The following is an 11,714-nucleotide window of genomic DNA, read 5'->3' on the forward strand; positions in this document are numbered from 1 at the left end:
TTGCTCGATCCAATGCACATATTCAAGAATGTGGGTAATCTTCTATGGGACCATCTGACCAGCAAGAAGATACTTTTGGAGCCAGGTTTGACCTTAGAAATGTGGATCGTATGGAGTAATAATGGTCGCAGACAACATCGAAAGGATCCGTAAAACTCCCTAAAGGGCCATGGATTTTCACAGGAGCCCAATAACGCAAAGTAAAAGAGACCGTTCGATCTTTGCGGACCCCCACTCGCTTAATGCACTCGCTCCGAACTTGTGTTACTAAATTACCGGTTTGAAGTCACACGACAGGCATAAAATGTGTCAGGTATGTTCATAGTGGAATATATCATAGTGGGAATTGTGTAACAAATTTGTGTGTGGAATTTAATATCATTGATTCACGTGTTTTGCACTTTATTTTATAGGTGGCCATTGAGGGATGCTTGTCTCTTGACGTCCGTATCACAATCTACAAACTTGCGAAGTTGGTGCAATGGATCTCACAAAAGGAGATCAACATAGACTCCATACCATTCGCCAAACTAAATGTTGTGGAGGTTGTGTGCATGTTTGAGAAACACTTTCCTACTACCATGCTAACCATTCAGGTGCATCTTCTTGTTCACATAGTTGATGAGGTGGAAATAGCTGGCATAGTACATTCCAGATGGATGTTCTTTTTCGAACGTTTCAGGAAAACGCTCAAGGGATATGTGCGTCAGAAGGCATGTCCGGAGGGTAGCATGGCAGAAGGTTGACTGGTATCAGAGTCCCTACTGTACATTAGAGAGTGGCTAGACTGATTTGATAAAGCTCGGGACACGCTATGGAGAACCATAGATGATGAGCGCATATCTGGGATTGTCATGTGCAATCAAGGTGTTGAGAAGAAGATGATGGAATATCTCGAGGCTAAAATCAACCGATTTTGCATGCTTCACAGTCCATTGATGTAAAAGTAGATTTCACAATATGAGGATGCAAAGCAAGAGCGACAAACGGCACAAATCGAGAGGAGACAGGGAAGACGACCACCGATGCACTATCCGAGGGTCTGGAGAGCCTACCAATATTTATGATCTTAAGATGGTTGCACAACCAATTAAAAAGTGGACAACAGTGTGGGAAGAAGTGATTGAGGAGGAGTGGGAGTACTCTCGGGGTTGCATGACCAAGGTATGTTTGCAATGTACGAGTAGTGACATTCTAGATGTTTGAACGGCCAATCATAATCTTTGTTGGTTGTAGTATGAGTCATACACAGTAGCATGGTGTAAAGGTTGACATTTTAGAGTGGAACAGATTGACAAAAAGCGTTTTACTCAAGATTGTGAAATCATGGCAAAATTTGAACAGTCTAGTCGAGGACGTTCCTATGATGCAGATCCCGTGGTGGCGGAACTCACTTACTTTGGCACGCTACAAGAGATTTTGAGGATCGATTATAGAGGATTTTTTGTCGACTTGTTCTGCGTGCAATGGTTCAAGATAATCATGGAGGGTTGCAACGCTACTGTGCGTAGAAGAGAGTCTGGTTTTCTTGAGGTGGATTCAACTAAGAAATGGACTGACCTAAGAGACACTTTCGTACTACCCGAGCATTGTGAACAAGTAAGTATGTAAATAGTTAACATCCAATTTTAAAGGTTATGTTCTTGGAAGCTCTCATGTAAGTTATGTGGCTCTGGTAGGTGATATTTTATCCTAAAAATCCTGCATCAAACTGGTGGTACGTCATAGAGATAGCCCCTCGTAGTGCAGGGACATATGAAGGCTACCATGTGCCAATCACAGCGGCATCAATGGAGGAGATCGGAGAAGATGCTCAGTCAGAAGCCGTTGAGGTGGTGCCAGACAAGCATCAAGCTCCTACTCTCTATGGGGTGCATGCAAAGGATCTACAAATGAAACGGAGGACATCTGTCTAAACGGAGAGCTCTATATAGATATAGGAAGTTATGCTGAGCTATGCAAGGATGAGAGAGAGACCTCTTAAAGCCATAAATATTGTATTTGAATAATTTTGCTCTATTTTATAATATATATTGTATTCACGTGGCTTTTTGTCCATTCCCATGAAGGCAGGCTACCTTATCAACTACCCTAGACCCCTCTCTCTCTCTCTCTCTCTCTCTCTCTCTCTCACACACACACACACACACACACACACACACACACGCTCGCTCTGGCTCTACAGGTGCCTTCCATGTGGTATAACGCCCTTTTGATTTTGCGCTCACATCCTGGGCAATCCATGGCCACGCGCAACTCCACCGCCTGGTTTTTGATTGCAAGATTTGATTGTGTGCGCGCTCTCTCCCTCTCTCTTTCGCTTGAAAATTATGAGTTATCGACTTGCCTCTTCCATCACTCAAGTTGAATAGAAGAAGAACGTGTTCTGTTGCTGCTAGCCTTTGAACATTCCAAAGCTACAAGCACCTTCAAGCTCTACGTTAAAAAAAAAAAAGATGGTTGGGATTCTTGTAGGATTCCTCCCTTCTTTACCAGTTATGTTGAGCTTTGTGAGTATGTCAGAGAGACCTCTTAAAGCCATAAATATTGTATTTGAACAATTTTGCTCCATTTTATAATATATATTATATTCACGTGGCTTTTTGTCCATTTTTGTCTATATGCGTCATTGTATTTAATGGTCTTTTCATCCACTCTAGGTACATATGCTCTAGGCATGTTCTCACAAAAGTAGGGACAACGAGCACTACGCTCCGAGTGCGATGGAGACTGAAGATGCAATCGCGAAGGTCTGCTCAATATAGATGCTGCTCGTCCCACCGTAGATCTAGTTGATCAGGTGAAAGAGACACTAAGAAGCGCTACTACTGCTTCTTAGCATCTCTTTCACCTGATCAATTAGATTTAGTGGTGGAGCAAGCAACTTCTATGAGCAGACCTTCACAATGCAGCTTCAGTTTCCATAGCACCCGGAGCGCACTGCTTTTATAAATTCACAAAAATTCAACAAAATCTCTCTACACAGGAATCCCTCCCCCTTTATGAGTTCTCTATCTCTCTTTATCTCTCTCTCTCTACTTGTCCATGTTTTCTTCTCCATTCATTCAATATTAGGATTAAATATTTGTGTGTTTAATGCAGGTATGGATGATGATGAGTTTCTTTCTTCTTTGTCACCCCAACAGAGGTAGTCATACGTGGAGTATCATCGCTCTGAAGCGCAATCACGCGTTCCTAATCCTTTAGCGTCTCCCTCTATTTTGGAGCATTCAGCACGCTCCGAAGCATCGATGTTGACGAGACAATCTTCACACTAGTCTAGGCACCGGCGCTCTAGTGGTGGTGGCGGCGGTTCTTGTGGGAATGCCGCCGCTGATGCCTCGACACCGCCTCGTGTTCAAAGAGACTCTTTACCCTCACCTTCTTTGCCCGCCCCCACACCAGCCACGACATCGCCATCTACACCAGGTTTTGCGCGGCTGACGATCGTTCCTAGTAGCTACACATCACTAGCTACTCCTCCAGGAGTCACTCCGATCGACACTCCTCGGTTCGGGGCCCAGAATCCAATGGAGACACTTGACGTCCGTACCCCCATCGACACGCCGCTAGAGACCCCTGTCAAGACACCCAGGTTCACACGTCACCGGCGAGAGGGCTTGTCTTACTCTGTCAACTTCAGCGGCGGCATCATCTTGGATGACGAAGGTAAGAAGATGATCTCACGCATCCGTGGTCTTTGCTCTTAGGTGTTTAGACACTACATACTGAACACCTGGAGTGAAGTACCAAGTGATTTAAAAGACAGAGTCATTAGCATGGTGCATGACGAGTTTCTCATTTCAACATGGGATGAACACTTCAATGAAGACCTGATGAAGGTTCGAATGCGTGAATATTACAAGCACAAGCATTTCGAAGTGAAAAAAGCAATTAATCATGGGTGGAACAGACCAGATTGGCTAGCCAAAGAAGATTGGAAGAATGTAAAGAAAGCAGCGCGCAAGAATCCCTACAAGTGGAAGGAACAAAAGGAGGCAGCCAAAGCGCGAGTAGAGGCATGGAGCTCGCACCACTTGGGGAGCGACGGGTCAGCATCATTTGAGGCCGATTTTGTAAGTGTTTTCACATTGCTCTTTAGATTTGATAGTTTAGGGTTTATGGGTTTTTAAATTCTAACATAATGGATTCTTTGTATGTTCTGACAGTGGTCGATGACATGACGTGATCGATCCCACACCGTACGAGCGCGAGTACGCAGGAAGGAAGGGCTTAAACACCCTGATGGACATTCTGAGTTCTACAGCGGCATGGTTAGTATTAGAGTTTAATCTTTCTATTTGTTGTATTGTTTTATAAATTATATGTAAGCTATTTTTTTTTATATTTTTTTGCAGGTTCTGACAGATACACCACTTGGACGCAATGAGACGTCTGATTAGACGACGTTTGTCTAGCCATAGCTAGATAGCATTAGTTTCCTTTTGTCATAGCATATGTATCATGAGATGACGTTTATAAGTCTTTTTGTAACTATTGTAAAACCATGTATATTTTTTCAATAATGACAATGGTGTTGTAACTATTACAGTTGTAAATTTTAACAATCAAGTGATTTTGCCTATGATGTGTACAATTGTCATTGATTTACTTTCATCAATTTACTTTTGTCTGCTGTGTATCTTTATTCTCTAAACAATACTATATTGGATGATGGAGTTAATGGTTATATTGTCTTGTGGGTGACTACTTTGGGTCTATATCTAAGCTTGCACTTTCTTTCAAAGGTGAATCTGGGCTTATCTTGGATTCATTTAGGTTTATGCAATTATTGAACATTCAATATGGTTGATGGGTGGCAGGGCATTCAATGCCCTACCACCAAAAAAAATTTCTCTCGGGCATCGCTATGAGCGTCGCTATATAAGGCTCTGTAGCATCACTATAAACGTCACTATAAGTGGCCTATAAACGTCGCTATGATCGTCCCTATAGGCGTCGCTATATAGCGACGGGTATAGCGATGCATATTGCGACAATGATAGCGACGCTCACAACAACTTTCCTGTATCGACGGTCTTAGCGACGCCGGGGAGTATAAAAACCCAATGTATTTTCGTCGCTATAGGTAGCCTGTATGCATCGCTATTAGCGTCGCTATATAGCGACAACTATAGCAACGCATATAGCGACGCTCATAGCGACGTTCCTGTATCGAAGCTGTTAGCGACGATCTTAGCGACGCCGGGGAGTATAAAAACCCAATGTATCTCTGTCGCTCACAGCGTCACAAGTGCACACAACCTCTTGGAGTGACAGTGATTCCCCGGGAGTAGGATTTTCTCCTGTTTACTATGATGTTTTACTCTCTCATCTTCTAACTCATATTATGTGTAGCATTCCACTCTAAGATGTACATGCACACACTCCTTTTCTTTCTATATCTCTTTGATTATGTACAACGTTTGATTGTGTATGTATATACATGATTCACCAAGTATGCATGATCATTGATTATATTGCTCATATGCTATGTTATTTTGTGTATTTGCAAGGACTCTGTGCATTTGTTTGTAGTAGTGGTATCAAAGACATGGCTTCATCCTTGGTAACAAGCAATCACAAAAGTCCAAAATTTGGTATCCGAGTGAGATGCGTGATTCGTCTCTCGATAGCGTATTTTTATTTAGGTAGCACATCTAATTGGTGTTGATTTGTAACTTTAAGTACCATTGATTAAACAATCATACTACATTCGCTGGCCCACCATTGCTACTATTATGATTTTGTCAATTCAGGTATATGATGATCGGGTATGTGATTAGAAGTATTTGGATTATATTGATTAAAATTAGGATTTGATTTATGATTATGATATAATGATGATGTTATTTATGAGTTTAGACTAGGATTTTAAATATTGAATGATCATTGTAATCGATGATATCTTGATATATCAAGATATGGCATATACTATCTATTCTAGTGGTGTGCGCAAAGGCCAGTATGATAAGTCACTTTTTTTATATCTTCATGGAGTTAGTGTTTCAAATCGTGTTTTACGATGTTTAAAGTCCATAAGCAAAGTCCAGTTTGATAAAAAATTGTCCTAATTTTTTTTTCGCTTTGTTGAGTACTTATTTTGCAGATAAGTTTCAAATGCTTTCAAATAAGAATTTGAAGAAGTTTTGTATGAGTGAAATGTTCGCTTTATTATGTAAGAAAAATTTGTCTCATTGAGCGTTTTTTATTTCTACAATTTTCATACTCGTTTGGTGCTTTCAAAGCGAGTAGATGTGTAGTTTGATGTGTTTTTAAGTCATTTTAGAGCTGTTTTGGAATCATTAGTTAGAATTTGAGAAAAGGATCTAATTTTGTTTGTGTGAATTGTGTCACAAAAGTCATTAAACCTTCAAAAATGAATGTTTGATATCTCACAAAACAATTCTGACTCTTTATTGTTTTGAGTTTTATGTGATTGTGATTGTGATTGTGACTATGATTGTAATTGAAATTATGAGCGAGATTATGATTGCTACTACACATGCAAGCTACGACACCTCTGGGGTGATCGAGTGGTTTAAGCTCCTTCTTCAAGGGTGTGCTTTACTATTGTAACTTTGATTCATATCAATGAAGATCTCTATGCCGTACATTTATAGTGCTTTCTACATCTATTATCCTAAGGCAAGAGCCAAGTAGATTGTTAAGTTTTTAAGATTTTATCTTGATACTTTATGTTTCTAATGTGTGATTTTAACCACTATTTTTGACAAGTTAAGACTTGCATAATAATAGCATGACAACTAATGACAATTGTCTTTTAACAAAAAGGTATATAATGGTATTTAAATTTGTTGCATTAATAGATTGTTGTATGGTTGACATTGAAATGCAATTTAAACCATTGGACTATCTAATGATGGATATCAAATGATCACAAGTAAACTCTTTTTAGGAAGTGAAGAACGATCAGTTCGTAGGGACCATTCTTGTAACGCTTATGGGGTTCCTGAATAAGCTCACATAGGTTTATTAAGAGACCCATGTGGAGAGAGTAGCATTTCCCCATATCCAATGTCAATCTTTAGCTCTCTTCTCTCTTGCGATATACATAGGACACTGCTTTTGCGAGTGCGCATAAATGTGCTCCCATCTTCTCTATCTCTCTTGGATTGCACAACATTCGATTGAGTTTGTGCACTCCCGCTATATTTATAAATTATGTTTCTCATATGCTATGGTTTTGAGTATTTACAAGGACTCCATGCATTTTTTTTAAATCAATTAAGACTATAATGACTATTAAATATGACCAACATACCTAATATGTCAATGCTTCAAAAAAGAACAAAATAATGTTATCACCAACAACTTACTTATACACATGGAATAAGAACTATGGCTGATAACATTTGACAAGAGGCATAATGCAAACAACCACCTTTTGAGAGAGCTTCTCTATGGCATTAATTAAGCTCCTACTTCGCACGAGTAGAAATCAACAACTCACTTTAACCGCTCAAACAAGATTGGTTTTACAATTGATGGATGCCCTTCAGAACCACAAGCAATAAACCTTAAAGGTGACGTTAACATTAAATTATATACTTCCCTATATACCCAAAGATATATAGCATAGCCTACAAGGTTTACGATATCAACAAAGTGGACATTGGCTCACGAGTTTTGACTGGCATGATGTCTATATTTCAACATTTCAATTGAAAAATACATTAGAATTACAAATTAGTGCAGTAATAAGCAAGATTTATTTTAGGATAAATTCTTCTTAGCCTGTCAATGATTGCTAGAATCTCGTCCAATCAAGGGACCTCTATCTTCATGGGCGGAAAAAATTGCTTAAATTGTGCTGCATTAAACCATATGGGTACACAAACGTTACATCAGTTCATAAAAAAAATAAATTGAACAATTCATGACAATACAACACAAGGACTTTTGAAACGTTTTCTATATTTTATTTTTAAAAAGAATTTCCTATATACTTTTCGAGATTGATAGAATCAAACTAGAAAAAGTGCAATGTAGAAGAAATGGAACATTTCCTAGGTAGTGTACCTAGAAAATTAGATGAGGATTTCATTGTAACTTTTACATATAAAAAATTAGATAGACATCCATAAGAAATTGCTATATAGAAAATTAGAGAAACGTCCTACAAAATTTTACATATAGAAAATCAGATGGACGTCCATAAAAAAATCCTATATAGAAAATTAGAGGGATGTTCTACAAAATTTTACATATATAAAATTGAATGGACATTTAAATTTAGTTTTTTACAAAAATTAACAAACTGATTGATCTATAGATATATATTAATCATTTTTTAGCTTTTAAACCAACCAATGTTCCATCTTCGCGTCAATTTTGGATCATCCACTATAACACACATCACACAAATCAGTAAACTAACAACTTTGATTAAAAGAAGATCAAGTCTTTTTTAAGATTTCTATCACATACAATTCAAAGTAACAATAAAATTACTCATAGTCAAGTAGATTTCTCTTGAAACTATTGTCAAACTTATGATTTAAAGTGACTATATTTTAACATTGAACTTTAATCTCTTTGCAAATAAAAATAACTTCATTAACTCAAAAGAGATAATCAATTGGTTCTAAAACAATAAAATGTTCAATCATCAAATGAACGACAAATAACATGAAATATAATGTTCAACATGGTCTGTTCAGCACTTGATCGCTTACATAAAATCAACTTTCACCTCATTGAAAGTCAACTCATGATCAAGTTGCCTTTCAATGATAACTCTCCCACTATTAACCAACCACCTCACCAAATTCACTCTCATTTCCTCCAAACTCAAACCTCTCTTTTTCTCAAAAAATGAGCTCTCCTCCCTTTTAATCTTGTAGTAACTAGCTTTTAAAAGTAGATACATGTCATCAATTGTCTACAGATCAAAGTATTTAAGGAGAATAGTCTCCTTGTCCTCCACATTTAAAGATGAAACCTACATAAATACATAACTTACTACTATAAACAAAGCGTTTTATGAAAATACATTTTACAAAAAAACTAAATATTAAAAAGATGAGAATTACTTCATCAAAAATTTGGAACATACACATTCGATGTGTCACCTGCAATGCATTTCTCATCCTTAAAAAATCAACAAAAAGAGCTTAGTATTAACAAATTTGGATTATTGTTTACACAATATGCAAGTTAACTTTTAAGACTACCTTTGTTTTCTTCCTTATCTTCTTGGAAGTTTCTTTTACAAGCTTAGTAGCAAGAGACTCTTTAAGCTTTGCACTAGTCTGTTAAATTATCCCACAAACAAAACATGTAATCTTCTTGAAGAAGTTTAACACTATGCACCTTATTACATTGAGTACAAGTCAAAGAGAGAATATTTAAAATTTCATTGAAGTAGAGATTGTCACCTTTCTCTCTCTAGTACTTTTTCGTGACGCCTCATGATTATTTGCTTGACATGGCGATGAAACAGAATCCACAGTCTCATATCCCAGCTAATGTTAAAAAATATAAAACATATATGAGAATCTTTATGTGTAAAAACAAAACACATGCCATTAGTGGCATTACCTTCAATGGCATGTCACTCAAAAGACTTTCTCTTTGCTCTGGCACAGCTTTGACTCTTTTAACATTGCCATTCAATAACAATGCTCCAAAAGACGGAAAAGATCCATCCACATTATCTAAATTGAGGTCTTCGAACTGAAATTCCTATAGAAGACAAAAAGAAGTACACAAAAACTTTTTTATGATCGTTTAATTTTTATGTATCTATATTACTTGAGAAAAACATATACCTGCTCGTGTAATGAAGATTCCATACTTTCGGTTTCCTTCTACATAGAGAGTAAATCTTGTCTCTATAGTGGATAAACCATTTCATAAGACTTCAATTTTAAACTTAGTAACATGAAAGTACTAAATTTTGTTCATAATTCTTGTTCATAATTCATAAGACTCACCATTTCAATGAACCAATTACTCTCAATATGCCCTCACCTTGATTTTGTATCGTCAATGGCATACAAACCACATGGGTCTTCTTTCCCACATCATCACATAATTTAGGGGATATGTCTACTATCTCTATGCTAGACACCTATACAAACACATAAGTAAGTAAACACATGGCACATACATTTAATATATAAGAAAGAAAGGTCAAAATATAAGTACCGTCTTTACAGTTGAACCTTTCAAAGCAATAGTACCAGCATTTTCTTTTTTTGCAATCCCGTGTGCCTTGAAAAGTAAGATGAGTTTAGTTAATTTCTTTCATAAGGCCCCTATGAAGCCAAATATATTTATACTTAGAAAATATATACACACTTACATCATTTGTAGTCTTCTTCTTATTATATTTTTGTTGTGATTGTGCATAGGTCAGCACAAACTGATAAATGTGTGTCTCCTCCCATTGGTAGGTTGCCTTGCAGAGTCCAAACTTCAAAGGTGCTAATTCACCGATCTTATTTGAAATAAAATCGTCAAATTTTTGTTGCTCAAGGAGATTTTGGCACAAATCCTCCACAAAAGGATAGTTCTTAAACCATGTTCTAACCATCCTATAGTTGTCCAAGAGCACTCTATGTTGCTCATCGAAGTACATCTCCAAAAGCTTCTTTCCATACATTCTATTTGGCTCTGTTAACTTTGGTTCGGGTGGGCAAAAGATGTCATTGTATGAAGGAATAGGGACATCATTCTCAGCCATCTAAGCTATGATTTTTTTAAAAAAATTGACACCACTTAAATACTATTAAAAAGACATCTAAGCTTTGTGATAAATAAAAGTACAATATGAACACAAATTAAAAAATCGACATCACTTTAAACTTTTAATAAAAATAACATGTCTCTAAAATTATTCATGAAAGTTGAAAAAAAGCAACATTAAATCATAGCTTCTACATAGAGCAAGAGATAAATAATATCCACTTTGATACATATCATGCCTGCTGCCACATACATGGTAAGAACTTCACTTTTCCATCCTGATCTGTAACTCTTGTTTGCTTTAAAACTTTCCATCCTTGGACTACAGATGAGCAAGTTGATATAAGTTTCCAATCCTCATCTTCGGTAGTCGTTCTCCATTGGGCATAGCTGCTATTCATTGATTGAATTTTTGTTAGCTGTACTCGCTTTAGACTAGAGTCTACCTCTCAAATAACAACATATGCTAGTTGACAAGATGAAGATTCTTCATCCACAAACTGTTTGACTTGGACTATGTCATTCTCCTCAAGCCATGGAGGTACACATCCAGCACTCAATAAGCGCCTACGAATACCTAGATATTTAGTCTCATAGGAAATAATACAATTTTGAAACCTCCACGGAATAAACTTGTGTAGTAGTAAATACAATCCCAAGAGAAAGGCATAGGGGTGACTTGCAGTACGCTCATTCCTGTAATCGGATCCACATTCAACTTTTCAACATCTTTTTCAACCAGGATTGACTGTCTATAATAATCTGCACCAAAAAATAGCAGAATTTCTTCCTGGAACTGCAAAGTAAAGAAGGATATGATTCGCGCTTTCCACTCACCTATAGAAGCTGCATTCTCTTATAATTATCAGATCTCACCACAACTGTATTTCCTACACTAAATACTTCTCCTTTGAATAGAACCTTCTTGTGTTGTAGAAATTTAGTAGCATTGAATCCATACTCACTCATAAATCGTTCCTCCTCACTTGATGGCAGTCTCT

At 37.2% G+C, this 11,714-nt stretch overlaps 1 pseudogene; it reads right to left on the minus strand.

The window, feature by feature from the left end:
* Positions 1-8,695: 8,695 nt before the first annotated feature.
* On the minus strand, positions 8,696-10,711 carry LOC147456258 (uncharacterized; annotated as a pseudogene).
* Positions 10,712-11,714: the final 1,003 nt, after the last annotated feature.

This window comes from Adiantum capillus-veneris, chromosome 6 (genome assembly GCF_014529385.1).
Source record: "Adiantum capillus-veneris isolate H3 chromosome 6, ASM1452938v2, whole genome shotgun sequence".
NCBI classification, from domain to species: Eukaryota; Viridiplantae; Streptophyta; class Polypodiopsida; order Polypodiales; family Pteridaceae; genus Adiantum; species Adiantum capillus-veneris.